Here is a 21,301-nt window from a genome sequence, read left to right as displayed (position 1 = left end):
TAGGGTGTTGCTACACCAGTAGCTTAATTACATATATAAAATATTTTGGATATATTTAGGACAGCAGTCCGTCTAAATAGGGTGTTGCTACACCTGTAGCTTAATTACATATATAAAAGCAGTCTATAACTAAAAGGGAATTAAAAGTTCTGTGTAAAGGTTCATTTAAAATAAGCTTTATTTCATTTATAACATTCAATTTAAATAAGGTTTATTTTATTTATTAACTAGGCGGTAAGCCTGCCAAGAGGGCAGTCTATTTTTTTAAATTGTGGTTTGCAGAAGCGTTTGCAGGAAATTTAAAGTAAATCTTGCGCGTTGTTCCCAAGCCTGTACCGCTAAAAGGCAAAATGTCTTTATTTCTCAAATAGACTTAGCCCCAAGTAACACAAAATTTCCTTTTATATTACGAAGAAGATAATTTCCTGTTAAATTGGCATTCACTATGACTATTAAAAAGTCTCAAGGTCAAACTTTAGAGTTGGTATCTAGTTTCCTGAACCTGTTTTCAGCTATGGTCAGCTATATGTAGCTTTCTCTCGAGTGAAAAGCTCTACTGATGTTAAAGTGAAAGTCATAGATGGACGAGAACAAGGCTGTTTATTAACAGGAAGTGATGCATGTTTTACAAAAAATATGGTCTACAAAGAAATCTACTCAAGTAAGGCATAATTAGAAGAGCACTTTAAAAAAAAAATAAAAAAAAATAATAATAGGACAGTATGAAGAAGGTTGTCCACATTCCTTGCCCTGGCAGTATAATTATGCTTTTGCGTAACCTTAATACTAAGAGAGGTCTCTGTAACAGCACCATATTGGTTGTGAAAGCTTTGCGGCAAAATGTAATCATTGCTCAAGTACTAACAGGTACCGCTGAAGGGCAAAATGTCTTTATTCCTCAAATAGACTTAGCCCTAACTAATACATAACTTCCTTTTAAATTATGAAGAAGACTATTTCCTGTTAAATTGGCATTCACTATGACTATTAACAAGTCTCATGGTCCAACTTTAGATAGAGTTGGTATCTATTTGCCTGAACCTGTTTTCAGCCATGGTCAGCTATATGCGACTTTCTCTTGAGTGAAGAGCGCTGCTGATGTTAAAGTCATAGATGGACGAGAACAAGGCTGCTTATTAACAGGAAGTGATGCCTGTTTTACAAAAAATGTGGTCTACACCTTTTGTTTAAATATATATATAAAAACAGACTGACCAAATAGGGTGTTGCTACACCTGTAGCTTAATCATATATATATAAAAGTAGTTTATAACTAATAGTGAATTAAAAGTACCTATAGTTTAATTATTTTAATTACATATATTAAATATTTTGGATATATTTAGGACAGCAGTCCATCCAAATAAGGTATTACTACACCTGTAGCTTAAATATATATGTAAAAGCAGACTGGCCAAATAGGGTATTGCTAAACCTGTAGATTAATTTTATATATACAGGGAGTGCAGAATTATTAGGCAAGTTGTATTTTTGAGGATTAATTTTATTATTGAACAACAACCATGTTCTCAATGAACCCAAAAAACTCATTAATATCAAAGCTGAATAGTTTTGGAAGTAGTTTTTAGTTTGTTTTTAGTTATAGCTATTTTAGGGGGATATCTGTGTGTGCAGGTGACTATTACTGTGCATAATTATTAGGCAACTTAACAAAAAACAAATATATACCCATTTCAATTATTTATTTTTACCAGTGAAACCAATATAACATCTCAACATTCACAAATATACATTTCTGACATTCAAAAACAAAACAAAAACAAATCAGTGACCAATATAGCCACCTTTCTTTGCAAGGACACTCAAAAGCCTGCCATCCATGGATTCTGTTAGTGTTTTGATCTGTTCACCATCAACATTGCGTGCAGCAGCAACCACAGCCTCCCAGACACTGTTCAGAGAGGTGTACTGTTTTCCCTCCTTTTAAATCTCACATTTGATGATGGACCACAGGTTCTCAATGGGGTTCAGATCAGGTGAACAAGGAGGCCATGTCATTAGATTTTCTTCTTTTATACCATTTCTTCCCAGCCACGCTGTGGAGTACTTGGACGCGTGTGATGGAGCATTGTCCTGCATGAAAATCATGTTTTTCTTGAAGGATCCAGACATCTTCCTGTACCACTGCTTGAAGAAGGTGTCTTCCAGAAATTGGCAGTAGGACTGGGAGTTGAGCTTGATTCCATCCTCAACCCGAAAAGGCCCCAGAAGCTCATCTTTGATGATACCAGCCCAAACCAGTACTCCACCTCCACCTTGCTGGCTTCTGAGTCGGACTGGAGCTCTATGCCCTTTACCAATCCAGCCACGGGCCCATCCATCTGGCCCATCAAGACTCACTCTCATTTCATCAGTCCATAAAACCTAAGAAAAATCAGTCTTGAGATATTTCTTGGCCCAGTCTTGACATTTCAGCTTGTGTGTCTTGTTCAGTGGTGGTCGTCTTTCAGCCTTTCTTACCTTGGCCATGTCTCTGAGTATTGCACACCTTGTGCTTTTGGGCACTCCAGTGATGTTGCAGCTCTGAAATATGGCCAAACTGGTGGCAAGTGGCATCTTGGCAGCTGCACGCTTGACTTTTCTCAGTTCATGGGCAGTTATTTTGCGCCTTGGTTTTTCCACACGCTTCTTGCGACCCTGTTGACTATTTTGAATGAAACGCTTGATTGTTCGATGATCACGCTTCAGAAGCTTTGCAATTTTAAGAGTGCTGCATCCCTCTGCAAGATATCTCACTATTTTTGACTTTTCTGAGCCTGTCAAGTCCTTCTTTTGACCCATTTTGCCAAAGGAAAGGAAGTTGCCTAATAATTATGCACACCTGATATAGGGTGTTGATGTCATTAGACCACACCCCTTCTCATTACAGAGATCACCTAATATGCTTAATTGGTAGTAGGCTTTCGAGCCTATACAGCTTGGAGTAAGACAACATGCATAAAGAGGATGATGTGGTCAAAATACTCATTTGCCTAATAATTCTGCACTCCCTGTATATATATATATATATATATATATATACACAATATATACAGTATATATAATATTTTGTATATATTTAGGACAGAAGTCCATCTAAGTAAGGTGTTACTAAATCTGTAGCTTAATTATATATTTAAAAGCAGTCTATAACTAATATTGAATTAAAATTACCTGTATCTTAATTATATATATTAAATATTTTGGATATATTTTGGACAGCAGTCCGTCCAAATAGGGTGTTGCTAAACCTGTAGATTAATTTCATATATATATATATATATATATATATATATATATACATATATATATACATATATATATATATACAGTATATATAATATTTTGTATATATTTAGGACAGAAGTCCATCTAAGTAAGGTGTTACTAAATCTGTAGCTTAATTATATATTTAAAAGCAGTCTATAACTAATATTGAATTAAAATTACCTGTATCTTAATTATATATATTAAATATTTTGGATATATTTTGGACAGCAGTCCGTCCAAATAGGGTGTTGCTACACCTGTTGTTTAACTATATATATATATATATATTAAAGTAGACTGACCAAATAGGGTGTTGCTACACCAGTAGCTTAATTACATATATAAAATATTTTGGATATATTTAGGACAGCAGTCCGTCTAAATAGGGTGTTGCTACACCTGTAGCTTAATTACATATATAAAAGCAGTCTATAACTAAAAGGGAATTAAAAGTTCTGTTTAAAGGTTCATTTAAAATAAGCTTTATTTAATTTATAACATTCAATTTAAATAAGGTTTATTTTATTTATTAACTAGGCGGTAAGCCTGCCAAGAGGGCAGTCTATTTTTTTAAATTGTGGTTTGCAGAAGCGTTTGCAGGAAATTTAAAGTAAATCTTGCGCGTTGTTCCCAAGCCTGTACCGCTAAAAGGCAAAATGTCTTTATTTCTCAAATAGACTTAGCCCCAAGTAACACAAAATTTCCTTTTATATTACAAATAAGATAATTTCCTGTTAAATTGGCATTCACTATGACTATTAAAAAGTCTCAAGGTCAAACTTTGGAGTTGGTATCTAGTTGCCTGAACCTGTTTTCAGCTATGGTCAGCTATATGTAGCGTTCTCTCGAGTGAAAAGCTCTACTGATGTTAAAGTGAAAGTCATAGATGGAAGAGAACAAGGCTGTTTATTAACAGGAAGTGATGCATGTTTTACAAAAAATATGGTCTACAAAGAAATCTACTCAAGTAAGGCATAATTAGAAGAGCACTTTAAAAAAATAAATAAAAAAATAATAATAATAGGACAGTATGAAGAAGGTTGTCCACATTCCTTGCCCTGGCAGTATAATTATGCTTTTGCTTAACCTTAATACTAAGAGAGGTCTCTGTAACAGCACCATATTGGTTGTGAAAGCTTTGCGGCAAAATGTAATCATTGCTCAAGTACTAACAGGTACCGCTGAAGGGCAAAATGTCTTTATTCCTCAAATAGACTTAGCCCTAACTAATACATAACTTCCTTTTATATTATGAAGAAGACTATTTCCTGTTAAATTGGCATTCGCTATGACTATTAACAAGTCTCATGGTCCAACTTTAGATAGAGTTGGTATCTATTTGCCTGAACCTGTTTTCAGCCATGGTCAGCTATATGCGACTTTCTCTTGAGTGAAGAACGCTGCTGATGTTAAAGTTAAAGTCATAGATGGACGAGAACAAGGCTGCTTATTAACAGGAAGTGATGCCTGTTTTACAAAAAAATGTGGTCTACACCTTTTGTTTAAATATATATATAAAAGCAGACTGACCAAATAGGGTGTTGCTACACCTGTAGCTTAATCATATATATATAAAAGTAGTTTATAACTAATAGTGAATTAAAAGTGCCTATAGTTTAATTATTTTCATTATATATATTAAATATTTTGGATATATTTAGGACAGCAGTCCATCCAAATAAGGTATTACTACACCTGTAGCTTAAATATATATGTAAAAGCAGACTGGCCAAATAGGGTATTGCTAAACCTGTAGATTAATTATATATATATATATATATATATATATATATATATATATATATATATATATATATATATATATATATACACAATATATACAGTATCTATAATATTTTGTATATATTTAGGACAGAAGTCCATCTAAGTAAGGTGTTACTAAATCTGTAGCTTAATTATATATTTAAAAGCAGTCTATAACTAATATTGAATTAACAAGCCCAAAGTTTTCAGCAAAAAGAGCAAGATAGCGGTAAAAACATAAACTTTATTCAAGTGTAGTCACACTCATTAAAACATGGGGGTATCAGCATAAAAATAGAACAAAAAACAAAAATCAAACATGAGAACAAATAGCTGTATATATTATATTATATATATATATTAAATATTTTGGATATATTTTGGACAGCAGTCTGTCCAAATAGGGTGTTGCTACACCTGTTGTTTAACTATATATATATATATATATATATATATATATATATATATATAAAAGTAGACTGACCAAATAGGGTGTTGCTACACCAGTAGCTTAATTACATATATAAAATATTTTGGATATATTTAGGACAGCAGTCCGTCTAAATAGGGTGTTGCTACACCTGTAGCTTAATTACATATATAAAAGCAGTCTATAACTAAAAGGGAATTAAAAGTTCTGTTTAAGGGTTCATTTAAAATAAGCTTTATTTAATTTATAACATTCAATTTAAATAAGGTTTATTTTATTTATTAACTAGGCGGTAAGCCTGCCAAGAGGGCAGTCTATTTTTTTAAATTGTGGTTTCCAGAAGCGTTTGCAGGAAATTTAAAGTAAATCTTGCGCGTTGTTCCCAAGCCTGTACCGCTAAAAGGCAAAATGTCTTTATTTCTCAAATAGACTTAGCCCCAAGTAACACAAAATTTCCTTTTATATTACGAAGAAGATAATTTCCTGTTAAATTGGCATTCACTATGACTATTAAAAAGTCTCAAGGTCAAACTTTGGAGTTGGTATCTAGTTGCCTGAACCTGTTTTCAGCTATGGTCAGCTATATGTAGCTTTCTCTCGAGTGAAAAGCTCTACTGATGTTAAAGTGAAAGTCATAGATGGAAGAGAACAAGGCTGTTTATTAACAGGAAGTGATGCATGTTTTACAAAAAATATGGTCTACAAAGAAATCTACTCAAGTAAGGCATAATTAGAAGAGCACTTTAAAAAAAAAAATAATAATAATAATAATAGGACAGTATGAAGAAGGTTGTCCACATTCCTTGCCCTGGGTGGATTTTAATTTCCTGCAAACGCTTCTGCACACCTCAATTTAAAAAAATAGACTGCCCTCTGGGCAGGCTTATCGCCTATCTTTCATAAAAAAAGAAAAAAATTCAAGATCTCAAGCTGAAGGGTAGTAGATTTAGGAGTAATTTGCGGAGGCATTTCTTTAAAAAAAAATGGTGATTGATTCATGGAATGAACTTCCACAAGAGGTGTTAATGCCAGACACAGCGGGGGACTTTAGGAATGCCTGGGATAAGCATAAGGAACCTAGATAAGTTTATATCTTTAGGTAAATTGGTTAGACATGCTGGGCCTATGGTTCTTATCTGCCGTCAAAATCTATTTTTCTATTACAAGCTAAAAGAAAAACTTTTGCGCACTAGCAAAACTGATACGCACTAACTAAAGGACTTCGGATATCACTTTCTCCCCACAGACGTCAATGGAGAGCTCACACTTATCTTCACATACAAGAAAATGTTGTTATTTTTTTTTAATAGATTTGTATATACCTATATATATATTCCTTTTTTTTATATATTTATTTATAAACAGCAGTATATACCATTGTACAGTTCTGCACCACACAGGGTGCCAAGGAGATAGTACAAAAAAAAAAAAAAAAAGAATGTACAAAGAAAATATGGCAATGCATTAACATAATCGATTAATTTCGTACAAGCATTACATTATACATATTGCTGCTTTTTTCCTTTTTTTAAACATATATATTACATACAAAAAAAACCCCACAAACAAGATATATACATAGGTATAAATATATATATATATTTTACGTAAACATCAGGGGCCCGATCACATATGCAGCGTCGCCCACAAAAGCTGGCATTGGCTATTTTTAGATGGATGTAGCGATCACATACGGTGCCGCATAAAAATGCAGCACATATATTTTACCTTTTAACCCTAACCTAATATCCCCTAAATGAATCCAAATTATATAAAATAAAAAAGACTATCTCCCTAAACTTAACTCTCATGAGATTTCATAGTAAACTTCCTTTAAACTGAATAGGGAAATAACATGAGAGTGCACGAGGCTCATCCCTTCAGCTGTCCCGGGACAAACATACTAATATGCTGCTTAGAAATCCTTTACAATGGGATGTGGCTACTGAGGAACTTTTGAGGTAAAATATCTTTCTTTTTTACATAGAGATGTTCAGGTGATATTTTCTAGTCAGCTTTTTACAGCTATGCTGCACACCAAGTAGCAGCAGAAAGCACATGAAAATTAAATGTATGACAACAAATGGAAGAAGCATGACAGGTAAAATGGGGGAGCTGACGCTCTTAGTTGCAGAAGAGGACTATGATGTTATCAGTATAACTGAAACTTGGTGGGATGATTCACATGACTGGGCAGTTAACTTAGAGGGGTATACATTATTTAGGAGGGACAGGAATAATAAAAGGGGTGGAGGAATCTGCATGTATATTAAACCTAACCTTAAACCTACAATAAGGGAAGATATTTATGATACAAGTGACAATGTAGAGACCCTGTGGGTTGAAATAAAGAGTGGGGGAAAAAAATCCTAAAAAAATATTACTATGAACATGCTACAAGCCTCCCAACATTAGTGACCTGGAGGAAACTCAACTACTTATCCAAATAGGTAAGGCTGCTAATAACAGTGCTGTAATTATGGGAGATTTTAACTACCTTGATATAAACTGGGCCAATGAAACTAGTAATTCAGCTAAGGGGGATATATTTTTAAATGTTTTCAGGGGTAACTTCTTGTCACAATTAATAGCGGAGCCAACTAGGAGTAAAGCTATATTGGATTTAGTGCTATCAAACAATAGAGATATAATATCAAACATAGAAGTTAAAGAACATTTGGGTAACAGTGATCATAACATGGTCACATTTGAAATCTCTTTTCATATGCAGTGTCTTAAAGGTTTAACTAAGACTTTTAATTTCAAGAAAGCAAAATTCAACGATTTAAGGAAATCATTAAATAATATAAATTGGGACAATGTATTCTCTAATAAAAATACAGAGGATAAAAGGATAATATTTAAAAAATTGTTAAATAAATATACATATCAACACATACCATATGGTTATAAAAATAAAAAAACAAAAACAAAGCCGTTATGGCTAAATAAAAATGTGTTAAGAGAAATTAGGAAAAAACGTAGGGCATTTAAATTATTAAAAGAAAATAGTACAGACTCAAAATTCCATATTTATAAGGAATGTAACAAAGCATGCAAAAAAGCAATCAAATTAGCCAACATTGAAAATGAAAAATTAATTGCCAAGGATTCTAAGTCTAACCCTAAAAGGTTCTTTAAGTACATAAATAGCAAAAAAATCTAAGAAGGATAATATAGGTACATTAAAATGCGTGGAGGGTAGCATGATAAATAATGACAGGGAGAAGGCTGAGGTACTAAACCAGTTTTTTTCTTCAGTATACACAAGAGAGGAACCATTGAATGATACTTTGGAACATAATAGAACATGCCAGTCCATACCACTAACTGGGTTTTGTTTAGAGGATATCAGGAAAAAACTGGAAAATATTAAGGTAAATAAAACTCCAGGCCCAGATGGAATACACCCAAGGGTGTTAAGTAAACTTAGCACTGTTATAGACAAACCGTTACTCTTAATTTTTCAAGACTCATTATCCTCAGGCATGGTACCCCAGGATTGGCGTAAAGCTGATGTGGTGCCACTCTTCAAAAAGGGAAGCAGGGATGATCCAGGAAGTTATAGACCAGTTAGTCTGACATCAATAGTGGGGAAGATATTTGAAGGGATTATAAAGGATTATATTGATGAGCATATTCGTGTAAACAAGATTATGAGTTCTAATCAGCATGGCTTTAGGAGAAATAGATCATGTCAAACTAATCTAATTAGATTCTACGAGGAAGTAAGTAAAAATTTAGATAAAGGGGAATCAGTTGATGTGATATACTTAGATTTTGCAAAGGCATTTGATACAGTGCCACATGAGAGATTAATGCACAAAATTAAGGGACTGGGAATAGCTGAAAATGTTAGCTCATGGATAAATAACTGGATAAAAGATAGGGAGCAACGAGTAGTAGTAAATGGATCATACTCACATTGGACAAAGGTAATCAGTGGCGTCCCCCAGGGATCAGTACTGGGCCCTGTTCTTTTTAATATTTTTATAAATGACTTGGAGCAAGGATTAAATAGCGACATCTCTATTTCTTTCATGTAATTAGCAAGAGTCCATGAGCTAGTGACGTATGGGATATACATTCCTACCAGGAGGGGCAAAGTTTCCCAAACCTTAAAATGCCTATAAATACACCCCTCACCACACCCACAAATCAGTTTTACAAACTTTGCCTCCTATGGAGGTGGTGAAGTAAGTTTGTGCTAGATTCTACGTTGATATGCGCTCCGCAGCAGGTTGGAGCCCGGTTTTCCTCTCAGCGTGCAGTGAATGTCAGAGGGATGTGAGGAGAGTATTGCCTATTTGAATGCAATGATCTCCTTCTACGGGGTCTATTTCATAGGTTCTCTGTTATCGGTCGTAGAGATTCATCTCTTACCTCCCTTTTCAGATCAACGTTATACTCTTATATATATATATACCATTACCTCTGCTGATTTTCGTTTCAGTACTGGTTTGGTTTTCTACAAACATGTAGATGAGTGTCCTGGGGTAAGTAAGTCTTATATTCTGTGACACTCTAAGCTATGGTTGGGCACTTTTTTTATAAAGTTCTAAATATATGTATTCAAACATTTATTTGCCTTGACTCAGGATGTTCAACATTCCTTATTTTCAGTCAGTTTCATATTTGGGATAATGCATTTGAATCAATCATTTTTTCTTACCTTAAAAAATTTGACTTTTTCCCTGTGGGCTGTTAGGCTCGCGGGGGCTGAAAATGCTTCATTTTATTGCGTCATTATTTAAGTCTCATTATTTATTGCTTCTGGTTGCTAGAAGCTTGTTCACTGGCATTTTTTTTTCCCATTCCTGAAACTGTCATTTAAGGAATTTGATCAATTTTGCTTTATATGTTGTTTTTTCTATTACATATCGCAAGATGTTCCACGTTGCAACTGAGTCAGAAGATACTTCAGGAAAATCGCTGCCCGGTGCTGGAGCTACCAAAGCTAAGTGTATCACTTTTGGTATCTGTTCCTTCAGCTGTTGTTTGTATTAAATGTTATGACAAACTTGTTAATGCAGATAAAATTTCCTTTAGTACTGTTACATTACCTGTTGCTGTTCCGTCAACATCTAATACTCAGAGTGTTCCTGATAACATAAGAGATTTTGTTTCTAAATCCATTAAGAAGGCTATGTCTGTTATTTCTCCTTCTAGTATACAGGGAGTGCAGAATTATTAGGCAAGTTGTATTTTTGAGGATTAATTTTATTATTGAACAACAACCATGTTCTCAATGAACTCAAAAAACTCATTAATATCAAAGCTGAATAGTTTTGGAAGTAGTTTTTAGTTTGTTTTTATTTATAGCTATTTTAGGGGGATATCTGTGTGTGCAGGTGACTATTACTGTGCATAATTATTAGGCAACTTAACAAAAAACAAATATATACCCATTTCAATTATTTATTTTTACCAGTGAAACCAATATAACATCTCAACATTCACAAATATACATTTCTGACATTCAAAAACAAAACAAAAACAAATCAGTGACCAATATAGCCACCTTTCTTTGCAAGGACACTCAAAAGCCTGCCATCCATGGATTCTGTCAGTGTTTTGATCTGTTCACCATCAACATTGCGTGCAGCAGCAACCACAGCCTCCCAGACACTGTTCAGAGAGGTGTACTGTTTTCCCTCCTTGTAAATCTCACATTTGATGATGGACCACAGGTTCTCAATGGGGTTCAGATCAGGTGAACAAGGAGGCCATGTCATTAGATTTTCTTCTTTTATACCCTTTCTTGCCAGCCACGCTGTGGAGTACTTGGACGCGTGTGATGGAGCATTGTCCTGCATGAAAATCATGTTTTTCTTGAAGGATGCAGACTTCTTCCTGTACCACTGCTTGAAGAAGGTGTCTTCCAGAAACTGGCAGTAGGACTGGGAGTTGAGCTTGACTCCATCCTCAACCCGAAAAGGCCCCACAAGCTCATCTTTGATGATACCAGCCCAAACCAGTACTCCACCTCCACCTTGCTGGCGTCTGAGTTGGACTGGAGCTCTCTGCCCTTTACCAATCCAGCCACGGGCCCATCCATCTGGCCCATCAAGACTCACTCTCATTTCATCAGTCCATAAAACCTTAGAAAAATCAGTCTTGAGATATTTCTTGGCCCAGTCTTGATGTTTCAGCTTGTGTGTCTTGTTCAGTGGTGGTCGTCTTTCAGCCTTTCTTACCTTGGCCATGTCTCTGAGTATTGCACACCTTGTGCTTTTGGGCACTCCAGTGATGTTGCAGCTCTGAAATATGGCCAAACTGGTGGCAAGTGGCATCTTGGCAGCTGCACGCTTGACTTTTCTCAGTTCATGGGCAGTTATTTTGCGCCTTGGTTTTTCCACACGCTTCTTGCGACCCTGTTGACTATTTTGAATGAAACGCTTGATTGTTCGATGATCACGCTTCAGAAGCTTTGCAATTTTAAGAGTGCTGCATCCCTCTGCAAGATATCTCACTATTTTTGACTTTTCTGAGCCTGTCAAGTCCTTCTTTTGACCCATTTTGCCAAAGGAAAGGAAGTTGCCTAATAATTATGCACACCTGATATAGGGTGTTGATGTCATTAGACCACACCCCTTCTCATTACAGAGATGCACATCACCTAATATGCTTAATTGGTAGTAGGCTTTCGAGCCTATACAGCTTGGAGTAAGACAACATGCATAAAGAGGATGATGTAGTCAAAATACTCATTTGCCTAATAATTCTGCACTCCCTGTACATAAAAGTCTTTTAAAACTTCTCTTTTTTCAGATGAATTTTTAAATGAACATCATCATTCTGATACTGATAATGGTTCTTCTGGTTCAGAGGTTTCTGTCTCAGAGGTTGATGCTGATAAATCTTTGTATTTGTTCAAGATGGAATTTATTCGTTCTTTATTTAAAGAAGTATTAATTGCATTAGAAATAGAGGATTCTGGTCCTCTTGATACTAAAACTAAACGTTTAAATAAGGTTTTTAAATCTCCTGTAGTTATTCCAGAAGTGTTTCCTGTCCCTGATGCTATTTCTGAAGTAATTTCCAGGGAATGGAATAATTTGGGAAATTCATTTACTCCTTTTAAAACGTTTTAAGCAATTATATCCTGTGCCATCTGACAGATTAGAGTTTGGGACAAAATCCCTAAGGTTAATGGGGCTGTCTCTATTCCTGCTATATTTTTAGCGGATGTTGCTGCAGCTTCAACTTTTTGGTTAGAAGCTTTAGCGCAACAAGTAACAGATCATAATTCTCATAGCATTATTATTCTATAACATGCTAATTATTTTATTTGTGATGCCATCATTGATATCATTAGAATTGATGTCAGGTATATGTCTCTAACTATTTTAGATAGAAGAGCTTTATGGCTTAAAACTTGGAATGCTGATATGTCTTCTAAGTCAACTTTGCTATCCCTTTCTTTCCAGGGTAATAAATTATTTGGTTCTCAGTTGGATTCTTTTATCTCAACTGTTACTGGAAGGAAGGGAACTTTTTTACCACAGGATAAAAAATCTGAGGAAAATTTAGGTCTAATAATTGTTTTCGTTCCTTTCATCACAACAAGGAACAAAAGCCTGATCCTTCATCCTCAGGAGCGGTATCAGTTTGGAAACCTTCTTCTCTTTGGAATATATCCAAGCCTTATAGAAACCCAAAGCCAGCTCCTAAGTCCCCATGAAGGTGCGGCCCTCATTCCAGCTCAGCTGGTATGGGGCAGTTTACGTTCTTTTCAAAGAAATTTGGATCAATTCCGTTCACAATCTCTGGTTTCAGAACATTGTTTCAGAAGGGTACAGAATTGGCTTCAAGTTAAGGCCTCCTGCAAAGAGATTTTTTTCTTTCCCGTGTCCCAGTAAACCCAGCAAAGGCCCAAGCATTTCTGAAATGTGTTTCAGATCTAGAGTTGGCTGGAGTAATTATGCCAGTTCCAGTTCTGGAACAGGGGCTGGGGTTTTATTCTATCTCTTCATTGTACCAAAGAAGGTCAATTCCTTCAGACCAGTTCCGGATCTATCAATATTGAATCGTTATGTAAGGATACCAACATTCAAGATGGTAGCTGTAAGGACTATCCTGCCTTTTGTTCAGCAGGGGCATTATATGTCTACAATAGATTTACAGGATGCATATCTGCATATTCCGATTCATCCAGATCACTTTTAGTTTCTGAGATTCTCTTTTTTAGACAAGCATTACCAGTTTTGTGGCTCTACCGTTTGGCTTAGCATCAGCTCCAAGAATTTTTACAAAGGTTCTCGGTGCCCTTCTGTCTGTATTCAGAGAACAGGGTATTGGTATTTCCTTATTTGGACGATATCTTGGTACTTGCTCAGTCTTCACATTTAACAGAATCTCATACGAATCGACTTGTGTTGTTTCTTCAAGATCATGGTTGGAGGATCAATTTACCAAAAGGTTCATTGATTCCTCAGACAAGGGTAACCTTTTTAGGTTTCCAGGTAGATTCAGTGTCTATGACTCTGTCTTTGTCAGACAAGAGAAGTCTAACATTGATATCAGCTTGTCAAAACCTTCAGTCACAATCATTCCCTTTGGTAGCCTTATGCATGGAAATTTTAGGTCTTATGACTGCTGCATCGGACGCGATCTCCTTTGCTCATTTTAACATGCGACCTCTTCAGCTCTGTATGCTGAAGCAATGGTGCAGGGATTACACAAAGATATCTCAATTAATATCTTTAAAACCGATTGTACGACACTCTCTGACGTGGTGGACAGATCACCATTGTTTAGTTCAGGGGGCTTCTTTTGTTCTTCCGACCTGGACTGTAATTTCAAAAGATGCAAGTCTTACAGGTTGGGGAGCTGTGTGGGGGTCTCTGACGGCACAAGGGGTTTGGGAATCTCAGGAGGTGAGATTACCGATCAATTTTTTGGAACTCCGTGCAATTTTCAGAGCTCTTCAGTCTTGGCCTCTTCTGAAGAGAGAGTCGTTCATTTGTTTTCAGACAGACAATGTCACAACTGTGGCATACATCAATCATCAAGGAGGGACTCACAGTCCTCTGGCTATGAAAGAAGTATCTCGAATTCTGGTTTGGGCGGAATCCAGCTCCTGCCTAATCTCTGCGGTTCATTTCCCAGGTATAGACAATTAGGAAGCGGATTATCTCAGTCGTCAAACGTTGTATCCGGGTGAATGGTCTCTTCACCCAGAGGTATTTCTTCAGATTGTTCAAATGTGGGAACTTCCAGAAATAGATCTGATAGTTTCTCATCTAAACAAGAAACTTCCCAGGTATCTGTTCAGACCCCGGGATCCTCAGGCGGAGGCAGTGGATGCATTATCACTTCCTTGGAAGTATCATCCTGCCTATATCTCTCCGCCTCTAGTTCTTCTTCCAAGAGTAATCTCCAAGATTCTGAAGGAATGCTCGTTTGTTCTGCTGGTAGCTCCAGCATGGACGGATTCTTTTTCGGATGGCCTCGTGCCAACCGTGGGCTCTTCCGTTAAGACCAGACCTTCTGTCGCAAGGTCCTTTTTTCCATCAGGATCTCAAATCTTTAAATTTAAGGGTATGGAGATTGAACGCTTGATTCTTGGTCAAAGAGGTTTCTCTGACTCTGTGATTAATACTATGTTACAGGCTCGTAAATCTGTATCTAGAGAGGTATATTATAGAGTCTGGAAGACTTATATTTCTTAGTGTCTTCTCATCATTTTTCCTGGCATTCTTTTAGAATTCCGAGAATTTTTTTACAGTTTCTTCAGGATGGTTTAGATAGAGGTTTGTCCGCAAGTTGCTTGACAGGACAAATCTCTGCCCTTTCTGTTCTTTTTCACAGAAAGATTGCTAATCTTCCTGATATTCATTGTTTTGTACAAGACTTGGTTCGTATAAAACCTGTCATTCAGTCAATTTCTCCTCCTTGGAGTTTGAATTTGGTTCTGGGGGCTCTTCTAGCTCCTCCTTTTGAACCCATGCATTCATTTGGACATTAAACTTCTTTCTTGGAAAGTTTTGTTTCTTTTGGCCATCTCTTCTGCCAGAAGAGTCTCTGAATTATCTGCTCTTTCTTGTGAGTCTCCTTTTCTGATTTTTCATCAGGATAAGGCGGTGTTGCGAACTTCTTTTGAATTTTTTCCTAAGGTTGTGTATTCTAACAACATTAGTAGAGAAATTGTGGTTCCTTCATTATGTCCTAATCCTAAGAATTCTAAGGAGAAATCATTGCATTCTTTGGATGTTGTTAGAGCTTTGTAATATTATGTTGAAGCTACTAAGTCTTTCCGAAAGACTTCTAGTCTATTTTTCATCTTTTCTGGTTCTAGAAAAAGCCAGAAAGCTTCTGCCTTTTCTTTGGCATCTTGGTTGAAATCTTTAATTCATCATGCCTATGTCGAGTCGGGTAAAACTCCGCCTCAAAGGATTACAGCTCATTCTACTAGGTCAGTTTCTACTTCCTGGGCGTTTAGGAATGAAGCTTCGGTTGATCAGATTTGCAAAGCAGCAACTTGGTCCTCTTTGCATACTTTTACTAAATTCTACCATTTTGATGTGTTTTCTTCTTCTGAAGCAGTTTTTGGTAGAAAAGTACTTCAGGCAGCGGTTTCAGTTTGAATTTTCTGCTTATGTTTTCATTAAACTTTATTTTGGGTGTGGATTATTTTCAGCAGGAATTGGCTGTCTTTATTTTATCCCTCCCTCTCTAGTGACTCTTGCGTGGAAAGATCCACATCTTGGGTAGTCATTATCCCATACGTCACTAGCTCATGGACTCTTGCTAATTACATGAAAGAAAACATAATTTATGTAAGAACTTACCTGATAAATTCATTTCTTTCATATTAGCAAGAGTCCATGAGGCCCACCCTTTTTGTGGTGGTTATGATTTTTTTGTATAAAGCACAATTATTCCAATTCCTTATTTTATATGCTTTCGCACTTTTTTCTTATCACCCCACTTCTTGGCTATTCGTTAAACTGATTTGTGGGTGTGGTGAGGGGTGTATTTATAGGCATTTTAAGGTTTGGGAAACTTTGCCCCTCCTGGTAGGAATGTATATCCCATACGTCACTAGCTCATGGACTCTTGCTAATATGAAAGAAATGAATTTATCAGGTAAGTTCTTACATAAATTATGTTTTTTGCAGATGATACTAAGTTAAGTAAGGTCATTAGGTCAGAGCAGGACGAACTCTCTTTACAAAGGGATTTGCTAAAATTAGAACTATGGGCAAGTGAATGGAAAATGAGATTTAATACGGAAAAATGCAAGGTTCTACATTTTGGAAGTAAAAATAAGCAGGCTATGTATTTTTTAAATGGGACAAGACTTAGCCAAACACAGGAGGAAGGGATTTGGGAGTAGTAATAGATAACAAGCTAAAGATGGGTGCACAATGCAGGGCAGCGACTTCAAAGGCTAATAAGGTACTAGCATGTATTAAAAGAGGCATTGATTCAAGGGAGAAAGCCTAATTCTGTCATTATATAAAGCCCTGGTAAGACCTCACCTTGAGTTTGGAGTGCAGTTCTGGGGACCGATTGCTAAAAAAGATATTGCAGAACTAGAAAAAGTTCAGAGAAGGGCCACAAAGCTAATAAGGGGATTGGAGAAATTAACCTATGAGGAGAGGCTAGCCAAACTGGGTCTGTTTTCTTTAGAAAAAAGGCGCTTGAGAGGTGACATGATTACTTTATATAAATATATTCAAGGCCCATATACAGAGATGGCAGAAGCTCTGTTTATTCCAAGAAAATTGTTTCTGACAAGAGGTCATAATTTAAGGTTGGAGGAAAGGAGATTTAATCTCCTGCAACGGAAACGTTGTTTCACTGTAAGAGCAATACAATTGTGGAACTCATTACCAAAGGAGGTAGTGAATGCCAATAACATAGATACATTTAAAAATAATCTGGATACATTTCTGTATATAAACAAAATTCATGGAAATGATTGCTAGTATTAAATGGGTCACCTTTTAATGGGGTTATTTAAGTTTAACTGGAGCTTTTTGTAAGTATTTTAGATTTGTATTGGTTGAACTCGATGGACTTCAGTCTTTTTTCAACCTTATCTACTATGCTACTATGTTACTTTCAAGTGTTTAAACTTTTGAGTATTATGGCCCTTTCAGTGTAGTTTTTTTTATTAAACAGGAAAGTTTTTATTTATTTTAAGGTAGTTATATTGTAACTTTAATTTAAAGTTAGGGGGTGTTAGGTTTAGGGGTTAATAGTTTAATTTAGTTTGTCGCAATGTGGGGGCCGGTGGTTTAGGGCTAATAGGTTTATTTAGTGTTGGCGATGTGGGGGGGGGGGGTTTAGGGGTTAATAGCTTTATTTAGTGTTTTACCTCTGTGGTTACCTTGTATCTAAGCATCTTCTGACAGCCCCCTGACCACATAATTTTTATTTATTGTCTAGTGACTTGCATTTTAGCCAATTATTGCTGAGTTGTGCTGACTCTTAATTAACTCAACAGACATGAGCACAATGTTATCTATATGGCCCATATGAACTAGCAGTCTCCTGTTGTGAAAAGAAAATAAAAAAGCCTGTGATAAGAGACTGTCTGTAGTGGCTTAGAAACAGGCAGAAATTAAGAGGTTTTAATGATATAAAGTATATTAATATATAACAATTTTGTTTGTGCAAAGCTGGGGAATGGGTAGTAAAGGCATTATCTATCTTTTTAAACAATAACAATTTTAGTGTTGACTGTCCCTTTAAGAATGTGAATTTTTTTATTTGTGATGCTGTATTTGATTTTATGAAGAGTAATGTCAAAAACATGTATTTGGCAGTCCTTGCCAGGAGAGCCTTGTGGCTTAAATCCTTGTCGGCTGATATGGTGTCTAAATCTAGATGATTATCTCTTTCCTTTCAGGAAAATAACCGCTAGATTTAGAGTTCTGCGGCCAAAGGGGTGCGTTAGCTACGCGTGCTTTTTTTCTCCCGCACCTTTTCACAGAAGGGCTGCGTTAGGCTCCAAAAAGGGAGCGTATAGCATAATTTACCGCCACTGCAACTCTAAATACCAGCGGTGCTTACAGACGCGGCCAGCTTCAAAAACGTGCTTGTGCACGATTCCCCCATAGGAAACAATGGGGCCGTTTGAGCTGAAAAAAAACCTAACACCTGCAAAAACGAAGCATTCAGCTCCTAACGCAGCCCCATTGTTTCCTATGTGGAAACACTTCCTATGTCTGCCCCTAACACCCTAACATGTACCCCGAGTCTAAACACCCCTAACCTTACACTTATTAACCCCTAATCTGCCGTCCCCGCTATCGCTGACCCCTGCATATTTTTTTAACCCCTAATCTGCCGCTCCGTACACCGCCGCAACCTACGTTATCCCTATGTACTCCTAATCTGCTGCCCCTAACACCGCCGACCCCTATATTATATTTATTAACCCCTAATCTGCCACCGCCAACGTCACCGCCACCTACCTACACTTATTAACCCCTAATCTGCCGACCGGACCTCACCGCTACTATAATAAAGTTATTAACCCCTAATCCGCCTCACTCCCGCCTCAATAACCCTATAATAAATATTATTAAACCCTAATCTGCCCTCCCTAACATCACCGACACCTAACTTCGAGTATTAACCCCTAATCTGCCGACCGGACCTCACCACTACTCTATTAAATTTATTAACCCCTAAAGCTAAGTCTAACCCTAACACCCCCCTAAGTTAAATATAATTTTTATCTAACGAAATAAATCTTATTAAATAAATTATTACTATTTAAAGCTAAATACTTACCTGTAAAATAAACCCTAATATAGCTACAATATAAATAATAATTATATTGTAGCTATTTTAGGATTAATATTTATTTTACAGGCAACTTTGTATTTATTTTAACCAGGTACAATAGCTATTAAATAGTTAATAACTATTTAATAGCTACCTAGTTAAAATAATTACAAAATTACCTGTAAAATAAATCCTAACCTAAGTTACAATTAAACCTAACACTACACTATCAATAAATCAATTAAATAAACTACCTACAATTAAACCTAACACTACACTATCAATAAATTAATTACATAAAATACCTACAAATAAATACAATTAAATAAACTAACTAAAGTACAAAAAATAAAAAAATAAGTTACAAACATTAGAAAAAGATTACAACAATTTTAAGCTAATTACACCTACTCTAAGCCCCTTAATAAAACAACAAAGCCCCCCAAAATAAAAAATGCCCTACCCTATTCTAAAATAAAAATAGAAAAGCTCTTTTACCTTACCAGCCCTTAAAAGGGCCTTTTGCGAGGCATGCCCCAAAGAATTCAGCTCTTTTGCCTGTAAAAAAAAACATACAATACCCCCTCCCCAACATTACAATATTCTACATATATTCTGGAAATGTCAAAAAATATCACAATTATGGTCCAAATTAAATTTTTGGTACAACAAACTTTTTTTCGGATCATTTCAAGATTAATGGTAGATATATTTTTTTTCTGACGGATTCGGTAATTATTAGACCGAACTACTACTTTACCTATTGTAGAATGATAATGATAATGCGATACATGATATTGAAGAAGTGGAAGGATACTTCTCCACCTAGTTTTACTAGTTTTATAAGCACCCTTCTACAACATATTACGTTTGAGATTCAGAATATTAATTTATTAAATGATAATAAGACTCAGGAATTTTTGGATAAACGGTTACCATTGATCAGAGCTCAAACATTGTTGATTCAAAAAGTTATCTCCATTATTAAACACCAAACCATTTATATCAGCTGCTAAGTAATGTTATAGAGGGATGGAGTGATTTATTTATTATTTATGGTTATGTTGGTTGTTTTTTTTTTTTTTTGTTTGTTGTCTATTTTATGTTTCTGGGGGGATAAAAGAAAAATGTGTATGGTTCACAGGCATGATAGTACCAAAAGATATTGGGATAATATATACAGGAATTGCCCTGTACTTTTGTTGGAAACTTTGAAATCAGGGTAACCTTCTGAATTGAGATTAATTTTTGGAAGACGTGGTTTACTCTTATTTTTCTGTGGTTTATATATATATTTACTTATTGTTTCTGTATTAAAATATCATAATGTGTCATCTTTTTAATGGACATGAAATGTATGTAATTTTCTTTCTTATGTCTTGTGAACTGGTTTAATAAAAGAATTTAAAATATATATATATATATATTTTATCCCTCCCTTTATTTTGTTACTCGTGGACTTCCACATCTTGGGTATTTTATCCCATCAGTAACAGCTTGTGGATTCTCGCCACCTATATGAAAGAAAACATAATTTGTGTAAGAACTTAAAGTGATGGTAAACTCTCCCCTTTTTAAAATCAGATCTGGAATGTAAGCGCTATTTTAGATGGGGTTTTATTCATCATGTGTAATGAAGATGCGCTATAACTTAGTTACTAATATAGATATGAAATTCAAATACCCCACGTTACACCACCCACTTCAAAAGTCAATTTTCCTGTCAGCTAAATGATTGAATTACTCTCCAATCAATGTTCTAGCTACAACAAAAGTGCCAGATGGGGAGAGCGCTGATTGGACAACAATTCAATCTGTTAGCTCACAGAAAAGTTTACTTTTGAAGTGGGCGGAGGAGCATGCAGTATTTGAATTTCATATCTATATTAATAACTAAGTTATACTGCATCTTCATTACAGCTAATGAATTAAACCTCATCTAAAATAGCGCTTACATTCCAGATCTGATTTTATAAAGGGGAGAGTTTACCATCACTTTAACAGATAAATTAATTTATTTAATGGTGGCGAGAGTCCATGAGGACCTCACCTTTTTGTGGGTTATTTTATTTTTTTAGAGCACATCTTTTT

This window comes from Bombina bombina, chromosome 2 (genome assembly GCF_027579735.1).
Source record: "Bombina bombina isolate aBomBom1 chromosome 2, aBomBom1.pri, whole genome shotgun sequence".
Lineage (NCBI taxonomy): Eukaryota > Metazoa > Chordata > Amphibia > Anura > Bombinatoridae > Bombina > Bombina bombina.
The sequence above is the reverse complement of the archived record's forward strand: the minus strand, read 5'-3'. Positions refer to the sequence as shown.